Below are 26,749 nucleotides of genomic sequence, written 5' to 3' on the forward strand. Positions count from 1 at the left end.
ATTACTTTGGGCAGTAAAGCCATTTTAATGATATTGATTCTTCCTATTCATAAGCATGGAATGTTTTTACATTTGTTTGTGTCCTCTCTGATTTCCTTGAGCAGTGGTTTGTAGTTCTCCTTCAAGAGGTCCTTCACTTCCCTTGTTAGCTATATTCCTAGCTATTTTATTCTGTTTGTAGCAATTGTTAATGGGAATTCATTTACGATTTGGTTCTCTGCTTGTCTATTGCTGGTGTATAGGAATGCCTGTGATTTTTACACATTGATTTTTGTATTTGAGGCTTTGCTGAAGTTGCTTATCAGCTTAAGAAGCTTTTGGGCTGAGACAATGGGGTTTTCTAGATATAGGATCATGTCATCTGCAGACAGAGACAGTATGACTTCCTCTCTTCCTATTTGGATGATTTTATTTCTTTCTCTTGCCTGATTGCCCTGGCCAGAACTTCCAATGCTATGTTAAATAGGAGTGATGAGAAACGGCATCCTTGTCTTGTGCCAGTTTTCAAGGGGAATGTTTCCAAATTCTGCCCATTCAGTATGATATTGGCTGTGGGTTTGTCATAAACAGCTCTTATTCTTTTGATGTATGTCCCATCAATACCTAGTTTATTGAGAGTTTTTAACATGAAGGAATATTTAATTCTGTCAAAGGCCTTTTCTGTGTCTATTGAGATAATCATGTGGTTTTTGTCTTTAGTTCTGTTTATGTGATGAATTACATTGATTGATTTGCATGTGTTGAACCAGCCTTGCATCCTGGGGATGAAGCCAACTTGATCGTGGTGGATAAGCTTTTTGATGTGCTGCTGGATTTGGTTTGCCAGTATTTTATTGGGGATTTTTGTATTGATGTTCATCAGGGATATTGGATTGAAGTTTTCTTTTTTTATTGTATCTCTGCCAGGTTTTGGTATCAGGATGATGTTGGCCTCATTAGGGAGAAGTCCCTTGATATGGTTTGGCTCTGTGTCCCCACCCAAATCTTGTCTTGAATTGTACTTCCATAGTTCCCACGTGTTGTGGGAGGGACTTTGTGGGAGATAATTGAATCACTGGGGCAGGTCTTTCTCGTGCTGTTCTTGTGACAGTGAATAAGTCTCATGAGATCTTATGGGTTCATAAGGTGGAATTTTCCTGCACAAGCTCTCTTTGTCTGACACCATCCATATAAGATGTGACCTGCTCCTCCTTGCCTTCTGCCATGGTTGTGAGGCTTCCCCAGCCACATGGAACTGTAAGTCCAGTTAAACCTCTTTCTTTTGTAAATTGCCCAGTCCCGGGTATGTCTTTATCAGCAACGTGAAAACGGACTAATACATCCCTCCTTTTCAATTGTCTGGAATAGTTTCAGAAAAAATGGTACCAGCTCCTCTTTGGACCTCTGGTAGAATTCAGCTGTAAATCCATCTGGTCCTGGGTTTTTTTTTTTTTTTTTTTTTTTGGTGTGAGGATGTTTCAGGGAGACTGCTTTAGGGCAGTGTTCTTCAAATTGTGGACTCCAGGACCAGCAGTATCAGCATCAACTAGAAACTTCTTAGAAATGCAAATTTTCAGACCTACTGAGTCACATAAACTCTGGGGTAGAACTCAACAATGTGTGACTTTGATACACACTTGAGTTTGAGAACTACTGCATTAGGAGGTGGTTTTTGGCTGGGGACTTAGAAATCCTACCCTCAAGGTTTCAGGGGAAATGGCATATACTGAGAATATTAGCTGAGACCCTCAAACCCCAATGTCAAACTCTAGTGACTGAGAGAGAACTACACAAAAGATCTTTTTCCTCCACTATGTTAGCCTAAATAATCTACATCTAAGGCATACACTCTTTCCTTTTCCTCCAAGGCTAAACTTCAGGTTCATTCTTTTTTTTTTTTTTTTTTTGAGACGGAGTCTCGCTGTGTCGCCCAGGCTGGAGTGCAGTGGCCGGATCTCAGCGCACTGCAAGCTCCGCCTCCCGGGTTTATGCCATTCTCCTGCCTCAGCCTCCTGAGTAGCCGGGACTACAGGCGCCTGCCACCTCGCCTGGCTAGTTTTTTGTATTTTTTTAGTAGAGACGGGGTTTCACCGTGTTAGCCAGGATGGTCTCGATCTCCTGACCTCGTGATCCTCCCGTCTCGGCCTCCCAAAGTGCTGGGATTACAGGCTTGAGCCACTGCGCCCGGCTTAACTCTTTGTAATCAATATGAGGAAGGCATGTTCCAAAATACGTAATCATTCAGTGCTGGAGGGAAAGAAGCCTAACATGCTTTCCACAAATTCCAGGTCTCCAGAGGCCGACTCAGTAGTCTCAGATGTCTGCTCCCATGGGGAGAAAGATAAAATTGATAAAATTCAACATCCTTTCATGGGAAGACCTTAGCAAGCTGGGAGTTGAAGGAGGTATCATTAATGTAATAAACAGTGATTATTAAAAAAATCTATGCCCAATACCACATTTACTCAAAAAAGGCTTAAAAGTCTTCCCTTTAAAAATCAAGAACAAGACAAGGATGCCCCATCACCACTTCTCTTTATCATTTTCCCAGAGGCTTCACCCAGCTTAGTAATATAACAAAAATATATCAAGTATGTAAGGTTTAGAAAAAAAAGATCATTAATTACAGAAAACATGACAATCTTAACACCTACATACAAATAATTAGAATTAATAAGAAAATGTAGGCTGGGTGCGGTGCCTGTATTCCCAGCTGCTCAAGAGGCTAAGGTGGGAGAATCACTTGAGTCCAGCTTGAGCAGCATGGTGAGACTCATCTAAAGAAAAAACAAAGAGAGAATTTAGCAAAGTTGCTTGGTATGAAGTACAAAACAATCATTTGTATTTCCATTAATAACTGATAAGTGAAATATATGCTTTGTAAGTAGATACTACTTAAAAAGTTTCTAAAAAATAAAATGAACTATTAAAGTTTTTCCACTTTTTTGAGATACTCATTTATTGCTATGAACTCCCTTCCTAGTACTACTTTTGCTATAATAATAACACATTTTGTTATTATTAGACCTAAAGGGAGAGAGAGACTGCAATACAGCAATAGTAGGGGACTTTCACACCCACTCTCAGTAATGGACCGATCATTCACACAGAAAATCAACAGGGAAACATCAGAGTTAATGCTATGAACTTCCTTTTCAGGAAGGGAGTTTATTTATTTCCTTCTCAAGAAAGAAGTTTATTCTTAGGAAGGAAGTTTATCATAAGTAGTTGCTACTTATAACAATAACGAAAAGTAATTTTCTCAAAAATAAAATGAACCATTGAAGTGTTTCTACTTTTTTGACATAAGCATATTTATTGCTATGAACCTCCTTCTTAGTACTGCTTTTGTTGTATCCCATACATTTTAGTACGTTGTATTTCCATTTTCATTCATTTAAAGACATTTTAATATGTCCTTCTTAATTTCTTCATTGACTCATTGGTTGTTCAGAAACATAGTATTTAATTTCCATGTGTTTGTGAAGTTTCCGAAGTTCCTCTTGTTACTGACTTCTAGTTTTATTTCATAGTAGTCAGAAAAGATATTTGATATAACTTCTATTTTTTAAAAAATGTGTTTGGACTTGTTTTGTGGCCTAAGATATGGTCTGTTTGGAGAATGTTTCATGTGCTGATGAAAATAATGTGTATTCTACAGCAGTTGGGTGAAATGTTCTATCAATGTTAGTTAGGCCTATTAGATGTGTTGTGTAGTTTAACTCTGAGGTTTCCTTGTTGATTTTCTGTCTGATCTGTCCATTACTGAGCGTGAGGTGTTAAAGTCCTCTACTTGTTGTAAGGGATTTTGCAATACAATACTATTGTACTGCAGTCTATCTCTCCATTTAGATCTATTAATATTTGCTAATATGCACCTCAGGGAACTACAAAAGCAAGAACAAACCAAACCCCAAATTAATGGAAAGAAATAATAAAATCAGAGCAGATATAAATGAAATTGAGACTAAAAAATATGGGTCAACAAAATGAAAAGTTGGTTTTTTGAATAGATAAACAAAATTCACAAACTTTTGCCTAGAGTAAATAAGAAAAAAAGAGAAGACCCAACTAAATACTATCAGAAGCAAAAAAGGGAAACATAACAATTGAGACTGAAGAATTACAAAGAATCATTACAGACTATTATGACTATTATGCTAACAAACTGGAAAACCTAGAAGACATGGATAAATTCCTGGGCACGTACAACCTACGAAGGTTGAATCATGAGGAAATCAAAACCTCAATAAACCAATATTGAGTAATGAAACAGAAGCCATAAAAAAAGTCTCCCATCAAAGAAAAGCCCAGGACCTGATGGCTTCACTGCTGAATTCTATCAAACGTTTAAAGAAGAATTAATACCAACTCTACCCAAACATTTTAAAAAAAGTAAAGAGAATACTTACAAACTTATTGTTTGAGGCCAGTGCTATCCTGATACCAAAACCAGATGAGGACATAGCAAAAAAAGAAAACTTACAGGCCACTATTCCTGATGGAAATAGATGTAAAAATTCTCAACAAAATACTAGCACAATGAATTTAACAACACATTAAAAAAATCATACACCACGATTAAGTAGGATTCATCCTAAGGATGCAAGGATAGTTCCACATACTCAAATCAATAACCGTGATACATCACATTAACAGAACCAAGAACAAAAACTATATTACTTTAATAGATATTTAAAGGGCATTTGATAAAATTCAACATTCCTTTATGATTTTAAAAACCCTCATCAAACTGGGCATAGAAGGAACATATCTCTAAAACAATAAAGACCACATATGACAAAGCCACAGCTAATGTCATACTGAATGGGGAAAAATTAAAGGACTTTACAATATGGAAGAAAACAAGGATGACTATTTATACCACTTTTATTCAGTGCAGTACTGAAAGTCCTTGGTCAGAGCAATTAGGCAAAAGAAAGAAATAAAAACATCCAAATAGGAAAGGAAGAAGTCAAATTAGCCTTGTCTGCAGACTACATGATCTTATAATGAGAAAAACCTAAATAGTCTACCAAAAAACTGTCAGCACTAACAAATGAATTCAGTAAAGCTGCAGGATACAAAAACCAACACTCAAAAATCAGTAACATTTATATACACCACCAGTGAACAATCTGAAAAAGAAATCATAAAAACAATCCTATTTATAACAGCTACAAAGAATATAAAATATATAGGAATAAATTTAATCAAAGAAGTGAAAAGTCAATATAAGGAAAGCTATAAAACACTGATAAAAGAAATTGAAGAGGACACACACACAAAATGAAAAGTTATTCCATGCTCATGGATTAGAAGAATTGTTATTATTAAGGTGACAATAGTACCCAAAGCAATTTACAGATTCAGTGCAATCCCTATCAGAGCACCAATGACATTCTTCACAGAAATAGAAAATAAAATCTTAAAATTTACAAGGAACTACTAAAGACCCTGAATAGCCAAAGAGCAAAGAATAAAGCTGGAGGCATCACACTACCTGACTTTAAAATTTACTACAAAGCTATAGTAACAAAATCAGCATAATGACATAAAAAAGAACAGACATGTAGAACAATGGAACGGAGGAGAGAATGCAGGTATACCTCCATGCATTTACAGCCAACTGAGCTTAGATAAAGGTGCCACGAACATACAATGGGGAAATCATAGTCTCTTCAATAAGTGGTGCTGGGAGAACTGGTGACTTCCCATATGCAGAAGTATGAAACTAGACTCCTGTCTCTCACCATACACCAAAATCAAATCAAAATTGATTAAAAAATATAAGACCCAAAACTATGAAACTAATAGAAGAAAGCACTCGGGACATTGGTCTGGGCAAGGATTTTTTTGGGTAAGACTTCATAAGCACAAATAACAAAAAGAAAAAATAGAAAAATGGGATTATATCAAGCTAAAAAAATTCTTTACAGCAAAATAAACAATCAACAAAGTGGAGAGACAACCCACAGAATGGGAGAAAATATATACAAACTACCCATCTGACAAGGGATTAATAACCAGAATACATAAGGAACTCAAAAAACTCAATAGCAGAAAAACAAATAACGTAATAAAAAATGGGCAAAAGATCTGAATAGATATTTCTCAAAAGAAGACATACAAATGACTGACAAATATATGACAAAATGCTCAACATTATGTATCATCAGAGACATGCAAATCAGGACTATAACGTGATATTATCTCACCCCAGTTAAATCGGCTTTTATAAAAAAGACAGGCAATAATAAATGCTGGTGAGAATGGGGAGAAAGGCGAAACGTCATACACCGTTGGGGAAAATGTAAATTAGTACAGGCACTGTGGAGAATAGCTTGGAGGTTCTTCAAAAAATGAAAAATAGAACTACCATATGATATAACAGTTCCACTACTGGATAGATATCTAAAAAAGTCAATATATCAAGAAGATATCTGCACTCCTATGTTCACTCCTATGTTTATTGCAGCACTGCTCACAATAGCCAAAATATGGAATCAACCTGAAGTGCCCATCAATGGGTGAATAAATTAAGAAAAGATGGTACCTGTACACAATGGAATATTATTCAACCATAATAAAGAATGAAGTCCTGTCATTTACTGTAACATGGATGGAAGTAGAGGTAATTATAGTAAGTGAAATAAGCCAAGCATAGGAAGACAAATATCGCATGTTCTCATTTATATGTGGGAGCTAAAAGGTGGATTTCATGAAAATAGAGAGGAGACTAGTGGCTACCAGAGAGAGGCTTAAGGGATGAAGAGAAGTCGATTAATGGGTTCGAATATAAGATTTGATAAAATAAATTAGACAGTGTTAGATAGATCAGCAGGGTGACTTTAGTTTACAATAATCTATTGTATATTTCAACATAGCTAGAAGAGAAGAATTGGAATGGTACTGGCATAAAGAAAAGAGAAGCATTTAAGGTGATGGATATCCCAAGTACACTGATTTGATCTTTACAAAATACATGAATGTATTGAATTATCACAGGTATTCACAAACTATGTATGTCTATTATTCATCTATTAAAAATGAAAAAATGGAAAATAACTAAAAATGTACAAGAACTTTATGAAGAAAAATTCAAATGCTGAAAGACATTAAAGAAAACCTAAATACAGTCATATACTACAAACTGCATATACCATGGTGGTCCCATAAAATTATCATGAAGCTGAAAATTTCCTACCACATAGTGACATCTTAGCTATCCCAACATCATAGTACAATTACTCTATTTTTATAGATAAATTTAGTGTAGCCTAAGTGTACAGTGTTTATAAAGCCTACAGTAATGCACAGTGAGTCCTAGGCCTTCATATTCACTCATCACTCGCTCACTGACTCGCCCAGAGCAATTTCCAGTCCTGCAGGTTCCATTTATGGTAAGTACCTTATTATACAGGTGTACCATTTTTTTGGTCTTTTATACCTTGTTTTTACTGTACCTTTTCTATGTTTATATATGTTTAGATACACAAATAGTTACTACTGTGTTACAATTGCCCACAAGAATTCAGTACAGTCACATGCTGTACAGGTTTGTAGCCTAGGAGCAACTGGCTATACCATACAGCTAGGTGCAAGTAGGCTATACCATCTAGGTTTGTGTAAGTGTACTCTATGATGTTTGAACAACAATGAAATCACCTAACAATGCATTTTCCAGAACATATTCCCATTGTAAAGCAACCAATGACTGCCTCTTCTGTGTTCATACAGATAGGAAGGCTCAATATTGTTGGAATGTCAGCTCTGTCCAAATTCACTGCAGTTCTAATAAAAAATCTCAACAGGTGTATGTGTGCGTCGCAAGTGCACAAGTTGGCTAGTTGATTCTTACAAGTTATGTGGACAAGCAAAGAACTGAAAACAGTCAATACTTCAGAAGAAAAAGAACACAGAAGGGAGGCTCACCCTATCTGCTACCAAAGTTTAATATTTGGCTGGAATAATTGAGATAGTTGATAATGGCAGGAAAGACAAACAGTACAGAACAGAACTCAGAAGCAGACTCATGCATACATGGGAACTTGATAATTGACAGATAGTACTGTGTATTGGTGGGAGAAAGGGCAGACTATTTTGTAACACTATTGAGGCAATTGGTTATCCATGTGGAAAAAATTAATTTGGATCTATACTCAGATCATACACAAAAATCAATTGCAAATGCCTTGAAGATTTAAATGTGACAGGAAAAACTTTTAAGAATTTAGAAGAAATTACAGGAGAATGTCTTTATAACTGTTCTTAAGAAGATTTCTTAAACAACAAAAAAAGCCACAAAAGGTGAAAGAAAAAATGATAAATTCAATTACATTAAATTAAGAACTACTGTTCATAAAAAGAACCTAAAGTGAGAAGATAAGCCACAAATTGGAAGATGATAGTTACAGCAATGTAAATGGAAAAGACTAGTATCCAGAATATACAGCATTCCTCTTGAAAGAAAAATAGAAACCTCCCACTTGAAAAACAATGGGCAAAAGATATTCACAAGCATTACATGGAGAAAAAAATATGAATGGACAAAGAGAAGAAGTACATACTCATTGGTAATCAAATTGAAACCACAACAATTTGGCAATGGTTCAACTGTTGGCAAGGATGTGCTCAGCTGAGCTCTCTCTTACTCTAATGAACAAGTTTAAATGGGTAAAATCATTTTGGAAATCCATTTTGCATTGTCTAATAAACATAAATATTTTTTACTCCTAAGTATAATTCCCTAGAGACTTTTGTACAGGTGCCAAACATTTTTACAACAGCAGGAAACTGCAAATACCAACTGCTCCACTGACAGAAGAACAGATAAATAAATTTTGGCACACTCATACATTGACATTCTATACAGCAGTAAAAAGGAATAAACTACAGTGATAGTCATTAACATGGATTACACTCACAAATATAATACGTTTTTTTAAAAACCTGAAAAAATGTAAAGAGCATGACTCCATTTGTACAAAACTCAAAACAATGCAACATTAAACAATATATTGTTTAGGGATACAGTTGTTTCTGGTATAATGTAATATATGTATGTGTGTATTTATTTTGCTTTTATTATGATTTTTGACACACGATTATACATTTTAGGGGGTACTGTGTGATATTTCAATACACGTATACAATGTGTAATGATCAAATCAGGGTAATTAGCATATACATCACCTCAATACTTTATTATTTCTTTGTGTTGGGAGCTTTCAAAATCTGCTCTTCGGCCAGGTGCAGTGGCTCATGCCTGTAATCTCAGCACTTTGGGAGGCCAAGGCGGATGGATCACCTGAGGTCAGGAGTTCGAGACCACCCTGACCAACATGATGAAACCCCATCTCTACTAAATACAAAAACTTAGCCAGGTGTGTTGGTTCATGCCTGTAATCACAGCTACTTTGGAGGCTGAGGCAGGAGAATCGCTTGAACTCAGGAGGCAGAGGTTGCAGTGAGCCAAGATTGTGCCATTGCACTCCAGTCTGGGCAACGAGAGCGAAACTGTCTCAAACAAACAAACAAACAAAAAACAAAAAACTGCTCTTCTAGCTATTTGAAAATATACAATAAATTGTTGTTAGTTATAGTCATGGTATAGTCCTGTAGAGCACTTGAACTTGCTCTTCCTATCTAGTAATTTTGTATACCTTAACCACTTGACCAATTTCTGTTATCACCTCCCACCCCCGCATCCTTCCTATGCTCTAGTAACCACTATTCTACTTTTTACTTCTATGAAATCAGCCTTTTCTTTCTGGTAATATATGTATTTTTTTAAACCCTCATATTCTGCAAAACTGAGGATTAAAAGTAACAGTTTATGGACTATTTTCATATGGAAAAACAGAAAAAAAATTTCTCTATAATTTTGTGACCAGAATTTAATAAAACAATAAAAATCCTAATAAAACATTGGGAAACTTGTAAGACAAATTACATTCTTAATCAATAAATACTACTTTCTCCATTTACATTAAATAAATAGCACTGTGAATATAATAATTCACCTTATAGAAAAAAGGAAGATAATTTCTTAGGAGAAGGTTTAAGGAAGGGTTGAAGAAGCTACCTTAGGATAAAATGCCCAAAGATCAGGAAGAACTATGTGATAAGCACTTCTCAGATTGAAAAGAAAGCCAAAGCAACCCAAGAGGAAGAACTTGCAGTGGATGAGTTCTATGTCAGAAATTCACAGCTTGCTGCATTCAGCTGTGTTAGTGTACTCTGCAGGCAGCTGCAGTTCCTTGGTGGTACAGATCATTTATGTATCGGGAAAGATGTATGAGCAATGTGACTTTCATGCATATTGACACAATTCCCTTATTTACTTATTGTTTATGAACTAATGTGCATTACAGTAACACAAGTAGTAGCATAATGAACTGAATATGTAAATGTCATAAAACTATAAAAAGAGGGAATGTGAAATACAAATTTGGGAATGATTACCTCTTTAGAGGAAACAGCGTGAAAGATTTGATTAGGAATACAAAGAGGTTTCAAAGAACTAATTTTCTTAAGCTGAATTTGGGAATAGAGGTGTCCATTTTATATTATTTTTTATTCCCCATATATATATATCCTCTCATATATATATAACATATTACCTCTAGTATGAATGACAATTTTATAATAAAAAGTTAGACAAAATTTTTTTGAGTAATTTCATAGTAAAATGTTAGGAAGATATAAAATGAACAATCAAAAAATGAAGTTAGCTATGTAATTCACTCAGAAACTAGAAGTTATTTTATTTGTGTGCAAAACAACATTTCCTAACTGTAAAATATACGAATGATGTAGAAAAGTAGAAAGAAGAAATAAAAAGAAAAAAAAATAAAAATCCCTCAAAAAGTCCATCACCAAGAAACCTTATTTCAGTGATTATATATGCACATACATATATAATTTTTACAGAAATGGGATCGTATTATACATTCTGGTCTGCAACTTTTTATTCAAAAATATATATTTATTATCATAAATACATACATATTATGATAAATACATAATAATATTTAATGACTCCTAGTGATTCACAGTATGCATGAGTCAAAATTTACATAGCCAATCATCTACTGCTGGGTGTTAAAGATATTTCTTAAGTTTTTACTACCACAAATAACATTTCAATTACTTATTTTCAAGTACTTATTTAACATTTGTCTGATTATCTCCTCAGCATTTATTCTGAGAGGTGGAAATTCTGTGTCATAAATCCTTTTCTCTGAGTTGGCTACAGATAATTTGCTCTTTATTATGACTTGCATTTTTCTCTAATCTTTTTTTAATAGAAGGAATGCTAATTGATGTCTTATTTCAGTATTTTATCTTCTGAGGCTAATTATTCCTTCTATGATCGATTATGTCCTAAAGAAAAAGGCATGAGTCAGAAAGCTTTGCAGAGCTCTGAGGAGTCAGAGTGTTGAGACATTTTTTAAAAGATCTGAAAAAATGCTTCAGGGAAGGCCCAAATCAAAGGCTTAAATGATTAGACTCAGGACTAGCAGTTGAAACAGTCAATGAAGAATAAAAATAGATGAGGGACCGATAGGTGGACTTTATAGGTGAGGAATGAAAGGGGATCAATGAAGGAAGCTAAAGCTGGCAGACAGATGATCAAAGTGATGACAGCAGAAAGAAAAGCTGAAGAAGGAATGGGGCACTCTGCAAAGACACCTTGAAGCCTGAAAGAAGGGGAGGCGATGTGATGAGTTTAGGAGATCGATGTGAATCAACAGCACAAGGCAGTTGGGAAGTGGCCTGCTCCTGACACTGGATCAAACAAAACACCCTGGGTCAAAAGAAGAAAAACAAATGAAAACCCAAATTAAGAAAAAAAGAGTTATTAAAGAAACTGAGGAGACAGAACTTCGTGTCTATAGAAATGCTTATTTGATTATGGGGGAAATTATAAATATAAAATGGGAACACTGGTAACTATGAACATTGGTCAAAGGTCTTGTAATTTTTTAAAAAGCATAGAATTTTCTTCACAATGTGAGTGAGGGTTAAGAAAGATAGCTACTAAACTCTAGAGTAAAAAAAATAAGGGCTGCTGGGGTTCACAAAACTAGCAGAGGGAAGCGGAAAGGACATTTAGTTAGTTAGCTTGTTTTGATCAAACAAGTTATGAATTTCCCACAGGAGCCACACAAGGATACACAGCACCAGACAAAAGCTCAGTTTTGTGCCAATATTTCCAGGCCAAATAGTTAGCTCCCAAGTTCAACCCATCAGGTTAGTGGGCAAAAAATTGACCAAGGAGTTAGCATAAAAACACCAACAGAGGAAATGCCCAAGATGGAAGTCCAAAGAGATGTTGGTCAAAGGGTATACACTTTCAGCTATAAGATGAAAAAATTCTGGAGCTCTAATGTACAGCATCTTGGTTGTAGTTAATAATACTGTATTGTACACTTGAAATTGGCAAAGAGAGTAGATCTTTAATGTTGTGACCACATATACAAAAAAAGGTAACTGAGATGAAGTGATAGATATGTTAACTAACTTGATTGCAGTAATCATTTCACAATATTTACATATGTCAAATCATCACATTATACACCTTAAACATATGCAATTTTATCTGTCAATTATACCTCAGTAAAACTGGGGGTAGCAAAGGGGACAACATGCAGACATTTTTTTCAATTAAAAAAATAACCACCATCCTGGGCAACCTGGTGAAACCCCATCACTACAAAACATACAAAAATTAGCTGGGCATGGTGGGGCATGCCTGTAGTCCCAGCTACTTGGGAGGCTGAGGTGGGAGGATCACCTGAGCCTGGGGAGGTCAAGGCTGCAGTGAGCTGTGATTTCACCACTGCACTCCAGCCTGGGTGACAGAGTGAGACCCTGCCTCAAAAACAAAACAAAAGAAAAACAAACCCCAAAAACCAAAACCAAAAAGTTAAAAAAAGGTAAATGTCAACTAAAAATTAATTATTACACAGTAAAAAAGATAAAAGAAGAAATGAAAATTAGTCTTAATTCCAGCACCTTACTTCAACTCCCAGCTTTTCACATTTTTAAATATATGCTACATATTCATGTCCTAGTTTGATATCATTTCCCTTTGAGTTTATTTTGTAGTACCTATTTTTTAAAAATTGATTTAATCTGAAATCCTATGGTATATTATTTACCATACCATATGTTGTATATGTTATTTACCATGCTATATGTTTATGTTATTTACCATACCATACCATGTGTTTATATCATAAACACACTTCTATGTCACTACATAGTCTTTTCCCAGATGATTTATAATTACTATTTGGTATTTAAGTGATTATGTATCATGTTTTATTTAGCCAATGATCTTCTATTGGACATAGACCCTGTTTCAAATTTTTCATATTATAAATATGGCTGTCCTGAATTTCCTCAGGGTAAAATCTTTGAATATATTAACGATTATTTCTTTAGCATGAAGTCAGGCATGGGAACTGTTAGATTAAAGGATAAGAATATTTTTAAAAGCTTTTTATATGTAGTGCTAAATTGCCCTCCAGAAAGGGTGTATTCTTTTATACTCCCACAGCAGGGTATGAGACAGCTATTGAAAAACTCATTACATTTTTCAAAGGTGAGTTAAAAGATCCCATAAACTACATTTTTGACTATGGGCTTTGGAATGATATGAACTGATTTTGAATCTAGTGTGTTCCATTTACTGGCCATGAGACCTCAGACAAATCAATCTGACTAAACTTCAGTCTCCCCATGTATACTGGGATAATAACTACCTAAAATTTTTGATAGGTAAACTAAGCAATGTATAAAATCTTTAGCATAATGCCTAATGCATTGTCAACACTAAATAAACAGTAAATGATATTCCTCAGGATAATTTTTTCCCCTAGTATTCCAGTATGACAACTACCAAGAATAGCACATGGAATGAGGCACCAAAGAGAAGAAATTCAGATTACAGAACACACCAAAGGAAAGCAACAAGAACACCACAAAGCTGGTTCATAAATATGGGTCAGAAAAAACCCGTTTGAACAAAAAATTAATTCAATCTGAAATTATGCAATAGTGGTGGTGTCAGTGTAGCAGTGTAGCTACATGAGCCTGTAACACAAACAAAACCAGCACTTTTGTATTAAACGGATGGGGAGGAAATGAAAGCAACACAGGAAATCTCACCCTTTTGCTGGGAGGCCCAGCTGCTCTGTAGCCCTATTACAAGGAAATAATGACAAGTTGTGGAAAAATTACAAAAGGAAGATTACAAGCTCTGGGATGTGTAAGCTGAGTGTTGAGTGCTGTCATAGTGGGTTGATAACACTGGCCAACTAATAATAGAAGTAATAACCTCAGGAAGATGGAGAAGGGAGGGATGGAGGGAAGTGAAGAAAGAGATGGAGGAGGAAAAAGGAGAAGGAGGAGGAGGAGGAAGTAGGGTGAGGAGGAGGAAAAAGTAAGAAGAAGAAAGGAAGAGGAAGAGGAAGGGAGGGGGCAGGGAAGAATATAATCAAAGTGTATGGACCAAAAGAATGTGTTGGCCATGCTGGCCCCAGCAGATCTCACTGCAGAAAGTAGCTCCATAGATGTATAAGCTGGGAATGGGTAGGCAAAGACTCTTGAAATATACTTGGATGATAACATGGGTGTTGGGTGAAACTGGGAAGTACAATAATGAAAATGGAATTTGAATAAACATGGAAGGAGGGAAGGGAGTTCTGGAAACCCTCAAGAGAACAAGGGTTATAAGACATGGCTAGTACCTCTCTGCCAAGTAGAGGAAAAGTTCCTTCTCATAACATTCATGAGAAAAGTTCCTTCTCATAAAAAAACTTCCTTCTCATGACATTGTGGAACCACAAGGCAAACACTAACAAACCACACACAGGGAAGGAGATTAGGAAGGGTGAAACCTGGCCTATTTTTTTGCCTTCTTGTTGGTGTGGTTAAGATTGTTGTTAATTCATAAAGAAAATTGTGGAGGTTCTGCAAGAAAAGTAAAACTATAGAAAAGGATTAACATTGATTATATCTGCCAAATCTAGTCACAGTAAATGGAATAAAGTAGATTTGTGTCAGTTCATTGATGTTTTGCTGCTAACTAAGTTACATAAAACCTTTAGATGTTTAGAGCTTTGAGGATTTTGGAAGTGTAGACCTGTATGAACCCATTTAAGCCACATAGCAGCCCTATTTGTTAGATACTCTTATCGTCCCCATTGTACAGATGAAAAAAGTAGGGCCTGGAGAGGTTCCAAAGTTACAGGGCTAACACATGACAGAGCCATAATTTGAATCCAGGTGGTAAGACTCAAAATCCGTGCTTTCAGCTGCTAGCCTATGCTGCTTCCTATCCATCACACTATATTTAACCATGCCCTTATTATTGGACTCAGGCTTTTTCTGGTGTTTCAGTTTCAAATACTCATTGTGAAGAACATAATTGGGCATAAATCTTTAACCATATTTCTGATAATTTCTTAATGATACAGTTCCCAAAGTGGAAATTCTTTGGTCAAAGGCTGTGAACAGTTTTAAGGCAATTGTTTTCCAGGTAATTTGTTATGACAGTTTCCATTGTGCCCCACTCTGCTAGCCTTATCTTCAACATCCTAATGTTCCTGATAAGGAAATTGGTATATCATTGTAAAAATGCTTCCCTTATTCAAGAAGAGTTAAAATAGTTATATGTTTCACCATCCATGTGATTGTCTTCATTTGAAAACCATTACATCCTTTGACTACTTTTTTGAAACCATAGTCTTAATATTCTTCCTGTTAAATTCTACAAGCTCTTTATATTTACAAATTTGAATCTTTTGGCATATTTGTTGCACAATTTTTTGAGTTTATTTTCATTTTAATGTAATTATAACTTTTTATACACAAGTATTTTAAATGTTGGCCAGGCATGGTGGCTCATGCTTATAAGCATTTGGGAGGCTGAGGCGGGTGGATCACCTGCGGTCAGGAGTTCACGACCAGCCTGGGCAACATGGTAAAACTCCATCTCTACTAAAAATACAAAAATTAGCCAGACATGGTGGTGTGTGCCTGTAATCTTATCTACTTGGAAGGCTGATGCAGGAGAATTGCTTGAACCCAGGAGGCGGAGGTTGCATTGAGCCAAGATCACACCGTTGCACTCCAGCCTGGGTGGCAAAGTGAGGCTCCATCTCAAAAAAACAAAACAAAACAAAACAAAACAAAAATACTCCAAGTGTTTTAAATGTTTATGTAATGAAATCTATCAATATTTTCCTTCATGATTCTTTGCTACTTTCATACTTAGAAAGAACTTCCTCATTCTTACAAAATATCCATTGCTCCCCTCTCCAAAAAATAAAAACATTCCAAACTTCAAGTTGTAACTTTAAGTTTTAACTTGACCGAGTGTATTTACAGTAAGAAGCTAATTTCTTCAGAAAGCTAAATAAGCTATGTGTGTTTATTTTTGCTGGTGGACATCCTTTGAGTTCTGTGAAATCTGTATAGGGTGGAGAGGCAGCCGAATCTTGAGAAGAGCAGAGAGCTAGGAGTAAGTAGAATCAGCAACGTTAACCAGGTCTTTTATTTATAGTTGTGCCTTCTTTGGTAAGCCAACCTTTCAGTACCCTGTTTTCCTAATTTGTGAAATGGAGATAATAACTTCCCTGCCCAGCTGCCTTATTTATCTCCTGACATGTTCTGGGAATCAAACAAATTAACATTAAGAGGGTGCTTTGTCAATTGCTGACTGTTATAGCAGTCTACATATTGAGATTTGTTCATTCACTAAGTCACTCATTCATTTGTTCATTCATTCATTCATTCATTCAGCTCCTCCAATGTACCAGGTACTATGATGGATTCTGGAGTTTCAGTGTTGAATAAGACACGCTGTCTACGCTTGAAGAGCTTGAACAAAGAGGCAAGTAGTGTTAACAACTCCAGTTTACAGATAAGGAAAATGGGGCATAGAGAGGTTGAACAACTTGCCCAGGGTCACGAAGCTAGTGAGCTGTCAAACTGGGATACAAGTTCAGGTAGTCTAATTCCTGGTCCCAGGCTATTACCACTGTAGTGTACTGCCTCTCAAAAGATGAGGATGAATGGAAATTGGTTGATAATTGCATGGAGTATAAACTTTACTTGGACTATTTTCATTTTTAAGAGTGTGGGCTGGGCGCGGTGGCTCACGCCTGTAATCCCAGCACTTTGGGAGGCCAAGGCCCGCGGATCACGAGGTCAGGAGATCCAGACCATCCTGGCGAACATGGTGAAACCCCGTCTCTACTGAAAATACAAAAGAATTAGCCAGGCGTGGTGGCGGGCACCTGTAGTCCAAGCTTCTAGGGAGGCTGAGGCAGGAGAATGGCGTTAACCTGGGAGGCGGTGGAGCTTGCAGTGAGTGGAGATTGCACCACTGCACTCCAGCCTGGGTGACAGAGCGAGACTCCGTCTCAAAAAAAAAAAAAGAGTGTGAAAAGAGGTCACCTAGCCTCCTCACTACCTTTCCCCGAATCTCTTAATTGACAAGCACTTAGCACATGAAGGCTCTAAAGGGCAGGGGCTTGGGTCATAGGGATGAGTAGACCCAGATCTTGACCCCAAGGAGCACATGATTGGATGGACTGGAAGCCTGAAGCTGTGGTAGAGAGCCTCAGCCTGAGTGTCCCCCTGCAACCTCCCCATCAGCTGTTTAAGATCAGCTTGCACTCTCCATCCCACTTCTCTTCCTACCCAGCCTCTCCTACAAGGGCTACCAGACTGGAGATCTGGGCACCACAGCTGCTGTCTCTGAGTACACGTGCCAGCTCAACATCTGACATGCATTTGGGGTCCAACTGGTGAACATAACTAAACTAAAAGCTTATGTCAAATTATAGAATATTTAGAAAAAGTATATGAAAGATATAGTTCTTTCAACCATCAACTTCTGTTAAGAGGAGAAAAGTAAAGCTTTGTTCCTAAGGACAAACAATTATCGAGGGGTACAACTACAATTTCTTTGAACCTGCTTCTTTGTACCTACGTGAAAAACAAAAGATAAACAAAAAATATGCTTAATAGGAACTCTACCAACAGAAAATGTGGGAGGAAGAAGTCAAATTACTCAATTTTTCTATTTGTTAGTAATTTTACTTGCATGTGTGTGACAGATTTGTTGAAGGAAGAATGGCTAAAATTAGTTTCGTCTCTGCAGGTATCATATTACCTTTGCCCCCATCATCACTGATAAGCATTCACTGAGGGTGGAGGAAAACAGGTTTCCACCCTGGTTCCCAGGGAAAAAAAATCAATCATAGATGAAAAACACATTAAAACAAATTAATTCAGGTTACTTAACCCAAGAAATCTGCACGCTTCCTGTTTTTTCAATGTGAGGAAAGACCCTGGGGATTAACTGAGTCAAAGGATATGAGCTAGTTAAGCACCCACCATAAGCCACACATTGTATTTAGCACATTTAACTCATTTAAACGTCACAAGACAGATCTCAAAGGAATGTCCACCACTAAAAACTGAGGCTCAGCTGGGTTAATGTCATGCTGAAGGTCAGAGATAGAAAGCCCACTTTCCACCAAACTAGACTGTCCATGGCAGAGGCAGACCTTGTTTTCCTCATCTCATATTGGACCATCTCACTCATTTGGCTCTGCCTAATTATAATGTTCATTTCTGTGGCTTCGAGTAATAATACAGTTGTTTGAGCAACTGAATCCGAAAGCACACCCTTAATCAGCACTTCCACCTTTGGTGGAAACAGTAATAAAGCTCTCAAAAGCTTTTCAACAAACACTATCACACATGTCTGTATTGTTTCCTGCCTTATGAATGGATACTGTGGTTACCAAGACTGCATTGTGTTATGAAATAGGAACTACCTGAATCCTCTAATTCTCATGGACTTTAATAAAGTCCATGTGGGCACCTCAATTAGTGCTTACTGTATATGAGAAGACATGAGAAAAAGGAGAAAAAAGTGAATCAGGCTGGTGTCAGGCAAAAATTGAACCAATAGTACCAGGCATGAGTGAGGGTTACATGTGTCACTTCAAGGCAATGACAAATAGGTGAAGTCTAATGTCCACCCCTTTTGAACTGAAAGCCTCCTAGAAATAGAGAGAGAGAAAGAGAGAGAGAGAGAAGATGGATATTATATTTGGTACGGATTAACTGATCCTATTTTATGTTCAGACACAGAAATGGTCAAGGGCTCTTCTGAATCAGAGATAGCATTTTTTGGTACCAATCATGAAGTTCTCTGTATACAAGCACTTCCCAGATTCCTGATCCCCAGTCCTGGTTGATACTCACTTCTTTTTTTCTATCCCAAGATCACTTGATTGACAGAATCAAAGGATAACAGACCAGAATCTCAGGCTTCACCTCCTCAAATCCTCTCCCTCACTGACCACGTCTAATGAATAACTTAGTTCTGTACTGGAGTCTACTTTGGCGATATCTCAAGCATTTAGCTCGTTTTCTTCTTGGTTACTGCCATGACCACCGTGGTTCAGGCCATCATTACCATTATCTAAATGGTTATAATGTCTTTAAGTGGTTGCTTTGTTCCAAATGACCCCCCTTCAACCCAGCATCCACATACAGCCAGAATGATTGCAAAAATGCTCAGGACTCACTCTATGTAAAACCCTCCAGCAGCCTTTGCCCTAGAATAAATAATGAATAGCCAACAATTCCTGATTACATAACCTGTGCATATCTTATCTGAATCTTTGCAGCAATCCTATGAGGGAAGTATTACCTTCATTATCATTAATTACTGTGGCTAAATTACTTAAATACTGTGGCTAAATTACTTAACTGAGGTCCCACAGATAGAAAGTGGCAGAACCACGACTCAAACCTTTGTTTCTGTGACCCCATTGTGCATACTTTAGCCACCTTGCTAGCCTCCCTACCTCTTGGCTCCGTATGCTTCAGCTCCTTTGAACCACTTGCAGGTCCTAGAACTTGACATGATGTTTCATGCCTGTGGTTCAATTGTTGTTGGTTGCTTGTTTTTGCACATGAATCTCTCTCCCATTATACCTTCTTCTTTTGTCTACCTGGTGTAACTCCTCATCTTTCAAGATTCAACTCAAGCATTACCTCCTCCAAGAACCTTTCCCTGACCCTTCCTCTTTTGGTAGAATTGACCACTCCCTTCCCTTATACATCAACATACCCTGATTATGTTTTCATTGTAGTGAGCACAATACTACCTGCACATGGATAATGAGCATGACTCCCTCTCTTAGACTTCTATGAACTCCTTAAATGTTGGGACTCTGTCCTAGTAATCAATTTTAATTATAGTATCTAGCACAGTTCTGGGTACATAAAAGGTTTACTGTAAACACTGTTGAATGAATAAAAATATTTGTTTGAATGTTAAATATGTTGCTTGGTTAGAGCACCCCAGGAATTACCTTGTGAGATTTATATTTACAGCATCAGTGCAACTGGTGATATTTTTCTTTACTAAAAAGCTGTATGTGAATCTTTGAAAAGGATCATGAAACTTTAGAATAATTGAAAAATTCTGGCATCCTCCCAATTAGAGCAGTGGCTAGGGATGGAGGGAAGATATTTCAGTCCACCTACCACACCTATTTTCACCTGTTAAAAAATCTATTTAGTGATAACATTGAACAGTGTATAAACCATATTTGGTATCAGGGTTATATATATTTACCTTATTAATGGGAATATGGATGATTCACAATTGAACTGCAATACATACATTTTGTTGTACACCATATAATAAATGGATAAGAATAATGTTAATCAAAACATTTAATTATAAAGCAAGAATACAGCAATGATAAACCATGACCAACTAAAGACAATGCAACTGATACTGTGATAAAGAAGCATTCTTTCCTAAAGTGCCAAAAATGCCAAGTTGGCACATGTGCTCATGTAGTACAGCAAATGTCACATGGCAGTCAGTCTTCTTAATGACTAGCAGCCAAACACTATTCCTAATGGATACATCCCGGTCCTATGTCAACAACAAATATATCCTTAATCTTCCTCTTCATCTTTGAATCTTGGCTCAAGGGAGATTTCCTTGAGAAAGCCTTTCCTGGTCTCACAGTTCAGTTTGTATAAACCCTCAAAGAACTTTGTTTCTTTCCTTTAGACAGTTTATCTTAGTTTGTAATAACATATAGTCAATATTTATTTTTCTAACAGCTGCCACCTCAAAGCATCTGTAAGCTCCAGGAGAGCAGGGACCTCACCTGGTTTTATATACCTTTTAGTTCCCAGTGACTGGCACATAGCCAGGCACTCTATAAACATTTTGAATGATGAATGATGAACAATTTTGTTTACCTCTTACTCATTGCCCTGTTACCTTAAATTAAGAATTATATGCGACTCCTCACCAGTCTCAAACTTGTAGTCAACTTCTTCCTCTTCATTATACACCTACTCTATCACAAGGATCAGTCATTATTTTCTCATCCTCTCCTCCCCACTCTCTCCCACCAAAAAGTCTTAGAAGCAGCAGCTTCCAATCAGCCTGAACTTTCTGACATGGTTGGGATCCAGTTCAAGGTTATGCAATATGAAAAGATAAACAAAATAAAGGAAAAATGTGGAGACTGGAGTACCTATTAGGTGATTTTAAACAACGGACACAGCTCCTAAAGAACCCGCTAATTCAGTAAAAAAATTTTTAAAATTAATTTAGTTTCAACCACTCTGTTTTATCATAGAGACAAAAACTGGTTGATTTTTATCACTTACTATGTTTTGGCCTAACATAGAAGTCTTGAAACAGAGCTGACTGTACTGATTGTTGGCAGGAAGTAACCCGCATGTGTGGTCTCTTAGCAAATTATATGGGGACTGTTCCTCAATGACAGGGCTCTGTGCTTGAGGAGTCTTCTGTACTCAAGGGTCTTGGCCTGCTTCTTCCTTCCTACTTCCCCTCCAATTTCCCCTACATCTTCCCCTCCCACCTTGTCCACCACAAAGCTTTGTCCCTCAGCCCCTTCATGGAACACCTCCCAGGCAGGTATAAAGCACCCGGTGTCCAAGGTTCCTACAGAGGAAGAATCCTAGGCATGCCAGTTAGGGGATCCTGGAGTGGAGACGAGAAAAGCAACAGCAAGGTGTGACTGATGAAGTTCTGTTTTAAGGAATAGGAACTACTGTGGTGTTAAGTTCTGGAAATCCAGAGCATTTCAGAAAACAGCCTGCATTATTTCTTCTCAATAACACACAACCTAAACTGCACTTGGAAGATCCAGTTTAAGGGGAAAGATAGGTGTGTTTAGAACTTGTCATGGACTGTTCCCCAATGTGCCTTTTCTTCAAATCTCTTGGATAGTTGAAGCAAGTAAATGAAATGTCTTCTCATTAGTGGGCTCCCTACCCTGAGGAACACCTTGTGAAAAACATTTGAGGACAAGATAGACGTTGCGAGAAGGAACACTGGAGATTAAAGGATGTGGGCAGTGGTGGTGACATCATTTTCTGGATAAAGAATCAAAAGACGGCGACAGAACATGTAGAGTGTGAAAGGCTATGAGTATAGAAAGGAGATAGCAATAGACACATGCTAGTGCAGGCAGTGCTTCTAGAAGATAAATGTTTGTATTATTTGACTTAAAAAAGAAATATATGCATGTTATCTATTGAAAGCTATAATGTTAAAATAATGATAAGACTCCATCAGTCTGGTATGCTTTTTCTCCCCAGGAAATACATACGGAGGCTGGTGATCAGTCCCCGGGAACTGACAGTCTAATTTGATGCCACTGAAACAAAGTCCCCAAGGAATTCTGGCGGCTTGGACCAGGAATTCTGCGGGGACACTGACGGCCCCTGGGGCCAGAGCTGACACTGTGGCCCTCCCCTCCATATTCATACACTCTGTAAAGCTACCTGTCCCCTTGTTAACACATGGAAAGCGAGTCCTTTCTGACTACATCACAGGCAGAAACAAGGCAGAGGCACAAGAAACTACCGACAGCAGGCGTTTTGGTGTGCGCTCCCGTTCATTGGCATAGGTGACCCGCTGCCCTTTCTAGGGGACACTGAACAGTCCAGTTCTGAGCCGGGGAAAGCCTTGATCCTGTAATGTGGTCCCTACTTTCCCCCACGTTCACGCCCAGTGCTCCCAGGCTGGAGCTGCTCGGGCGTGTGCCCCTCGTTCGGCCCCGAGCCCTTGGCCCCCAGACCCCGCTACGGCCCCTCCCCCACTGGGGGCGCTTTCCGCCCGCCCTCCTCGGGTTCCCCGGTCCTACCAGCGCCTTGGCCAGGGCTCCCTCGCACAGAGGCAGCTCCAGTCCCTCGGCCGTGGGTCTTCACGAGGCTGGGCTTGTGTCTGATCTCAGGACGGCGCGCGGACCCTGCTCCCTATGCCAAGGTCACGGTCTCGGAGAGGCGCGCATGGCTCACTGCACTCCCTGCGCCCGCCTTCGGGACCGGCCGCAGCAGCCCCCGCAGACCCTCTGGGCCGCCGCGGCGGCCCCGGCCCCGGAGCTCCGCCCCTCTCGTGCTCCCCGCCCGCTTGCCCCCTTGGGGTCCCGGACTACTGAGCCCAGCTCCCCTTGGAGCCCACTCGCGAGCTGCCCTCTAACCCCCACCCCAGTTAGTCCCGGTTCCCTCACCGTCTCCTTAGCCCGCAGATAGCTTAGCTGACTCTTCAGGGTCGCAGAGGGCGCGTCTTCCGTTCCCCGAGGGCCACACGCCGGCTCGGGTCCCCAGCAGACGGCGAGTCCCGCGCTCAGGTCCTCTCCTGTCCTCTTCCGTGCCGAGTCAGGGGTTCCCGGCTCCCAAATTCTGTTCCTGATGCCTGCTGTCGGGGAGGTCCTCTTCCCCGACCCCTACTCCTTGGCGATGGAAAGAGACTTAGGGGCTTACGACGCCACCAACGTTCTCTGTGCCGAGGGTGGCATAATATTTTTTTTTTTCCTGATATAAGGCCAAAGATTCACAATAAAATAAATACAAATCGCGTGCCCAAACTCGTACTCATTGTGCAAGACTCAGGTCAAGCGTTGCCTCGGTGCTCACAAACAGCTCCCTCCTTCCACTCTCCTGCGCGAAAGGGCGCGCGGTCCTCCCTGGCTGCAGCCTGTTGCACTTGGTCTACTCTACCCGACTCCACAGCTCGCTGCTTGGAGGCCCCGACCTGGCCTTGCTTATCCTTGTCCCTAGCCCCTGGCAAGGTGCCTGCCACCCATCACAGCACTAGAATATTTTATGAATAAGTGGAAAATTAATTTATTTTGTAGAAAACTATTTGTGTGTGTGTGTGTGTGTGTATGTGTGTGTGTTTGGCTTTTTACCCTCAAATAAAGCATACTCCTTTGGGTGGGCAATTTGCTAGTCTCTATAAAGAAACACCAAAAATATCCCCTTTAATGCAGTATTCCACGCTTGGGGAAATTTCCGGAACAAAATAACGTTCATGCGGAGATGTTTTTTAGCAGGATCATTTATTACAGAAAATAATTTTAAAAACCACAAAAAGCAAACAGAGCCAAACTGTCAACAGTAGGAAACTGGTTGAATAAATTAGGGTGACTTAATGGGATATTATACAACCGTTAAATTGATAAACATCAAGACAGAAGTGCTTCAAATTCTTTTTGGAATAAGGAGGGAGTATGTATTTATTTATAAAGCAAAAAAAAAAAAAAAAGGGAAACATGAAGTAACATGATAAAATGTTTGCAAATTATTGTTAAGCAAAAAGCAGAAAATTGGGTCATTTACCCATGTTTAATAACTTCAAATAAAAATGCAGATTTCTTCTCTGCAAAATGGCGATAACATCTACCTCAACGGGTCCTTGGAGCGTTAAATGAAATAGTCAAGGAAAGTGCCTGGTATAGAATGGATAGTCAACAAAGTTTCTGTTTCTTTTCTTCAATGGAACACAGACTCAAATCCAGTATGTCAAACACATCTTCATTATGGCCCAATTCTACCCATTTGGCTACCTTTCCCTCAAATACAGGGTAGGAGAAGGAGCTGAGCAAATGCTAAAGAGCCAGTGAAGGGGGAAAATCTAGTTAATAGGAATAAATGTGAAGTCCTCCCTCAGGCCAAAACACCCAGCAATACAAGTTGGTAACGGGGCATGTGGCTCAGTAGTGCTGTACATCAAAATACCTTAGATTTTATTTTAGTTGGCTACAAGCACAACCTTGTGAACACCCAAAGGCTGAATGAGTTCATTTCAAAACCTGAATGAGGCTGCAATCTTAGGCTGAACTCATCCTCTTCAATGGTCAGGTTACACCTGGGCATAATGTCCAAATTTGGGCACTGTCTTTAAGAAAGCATTACTCTGAAGATCTATTATTGCTTCCATTGTAAAGATGAAGAAACTGACGCATATAGTTTCCAGTATTTAGGGTTGGGTTGCTAGGAGTTGGCAGAGCCAAGTGCTGAACCAAATCAGCTTGACTTACAGTCCTGGTGCTTGATCACTTTACCAGTGTGTACCAGTGTGTACCAGTGTGTACATCTTCCAGTAGAGATTGGAAGCGTGGTATTGGGGTACACAGACAATAAAATTAGATAACAGTGGATCACAAGGTGAAAAAAGATATGTCCTTCTCACTTTTGTTCCTATGGATTATGTCAAGGAAGGAGTATCATTTTTGTGGTATTTGTCTTTGCACCCCTGTATAATACTTGCTAATCTCCTGTTTTAACAAAGAGCGAGCTTGCCTCTCGCTCAGAACCTTTGCTAGGCAACAACTCCTAAGTAGAATTTAATATCATCACTTTCTCTTCCATCTCCTTATGCAGTTAAGTTCCAATTGACATAGTTTTCCACTTACAAAGTGATGTGGTTTCCATTTAAGGTAAATTTTCTTAGGTGAGAAAAATGAGCAACTTGAAAGATATAAAAGAACTAATAGGACCAGTGATATTTAAATTTCATACTCTATTATGACCAGTGGATAGAAGGAATGACAGGCAGGTTTCTGTGCACAGTGAATTAGGGCTGCCTGGGAAGATGCTGAAGGACTGCCTTGGGAGCTCAAACACTATGGCTAGAAGCTTTAAAGTTCCTGCCAACCAGGAGAATCTGGGATTTTTGACAGCAGGGCTTCTCAGGAATCTGACCTCTAGAAACACAGATTTTAGTGTAAGTTACATTCACTGCTTTTGGACAGCTCCCAAAAAAAAGTTCCAAGTAAGCTGAGAACAATAGCAGTACCTCTGTGACCATGGTATAATTAACAGAGCACTAGTCAGAGGTGACAATGTGCTAGCAGCCCTCACTCTCAGCGCCTCCTCGGCTTCCGCGTCCACTCTGGCGGCACTTGAGGAGCCCTTCAGCCCGCCACGGCACCATGGGAGCCCCTCTCTGGGCTGTCTGAGGCTGGAGGTTTCTCCCTCTGCTTGCCGGGAGGTGTGGAGGGAAAGGCTCCAGCGCCACACACAGAGCTGCCGGCCCGCGCCCCTGGCCCAGGGCAGTGAGGGGCTTAGCACCCGGGCCAGCAGCTGCGGAGGTTGCGCCGGGTCCACCAGCAGTGCAGGCCCGCCGGCGTTGCGCTCAAATTCTCGCCCGGCCTCGCGAGGCAGGGCTCGAGACCTGCAGCCCACCATGTCTGAGCTCCCCCACCTGCGGTGTGCTCCCGCGCGGCACAAGCCTCCCCGACGGGCGCCGCCCCCTGCTCCGTGGCGCCCGGTCCCATCTACAGTCCAAGGGCTGAGGCGTGCAGGCGTGGCTGGGGACTGGGGGGCAGCTCTGCCTGCAGCCCCGGTGCAGGATCCACTAGGTGAGGCCAGCTGGGGTCCT

The 26,749-nt window shown here is 39.1% G+C and overlaps 1 protein-coding gene across 2 annotated transcripts in view; it reads right to left on the reverse strand.

Annotated features, from left to right (window-relative positions):
• Positions 1 to 24,068, reverse strand: part of CASR (calcium-sensing receptor) — a 97,001-nt gene extending 72,933 nt beyond the window's left edge. The window contains exon 1 of one of the 2 annotated variants that reach the window (XM_011950819.1): positions 23,959 to 24,068. The gene's annotated coding sequence lies outside the window, so the exon portion shown is untranslated. Of the gene's footprint in view, positions 1 to 23,228; positions 23,426 to 23,958 lie in introns of those variants that run through there. The other variant, XM_011950818.1, reaches the window with a different exon arrangement.
• Positions 24,069 to 26,749: the final 2,681 nt, after the last annotated feature.

This window comes from Colobus angolensis, unplaced genomic scaffold, assembly GCF_000951035.1.
Source record: "Colobus angolensis palliatus isolate OR3802 unplaced genomic scaffold, Cang.pa_1.0 Scaffold31, whole genome shotgun sequence".
NCBI classification, from domain to species: Eukaryota; Metazoa; Chordata; class Mammalia; order Primates; family Cercopithecidae; genus Colobus; species Colobus angolensis.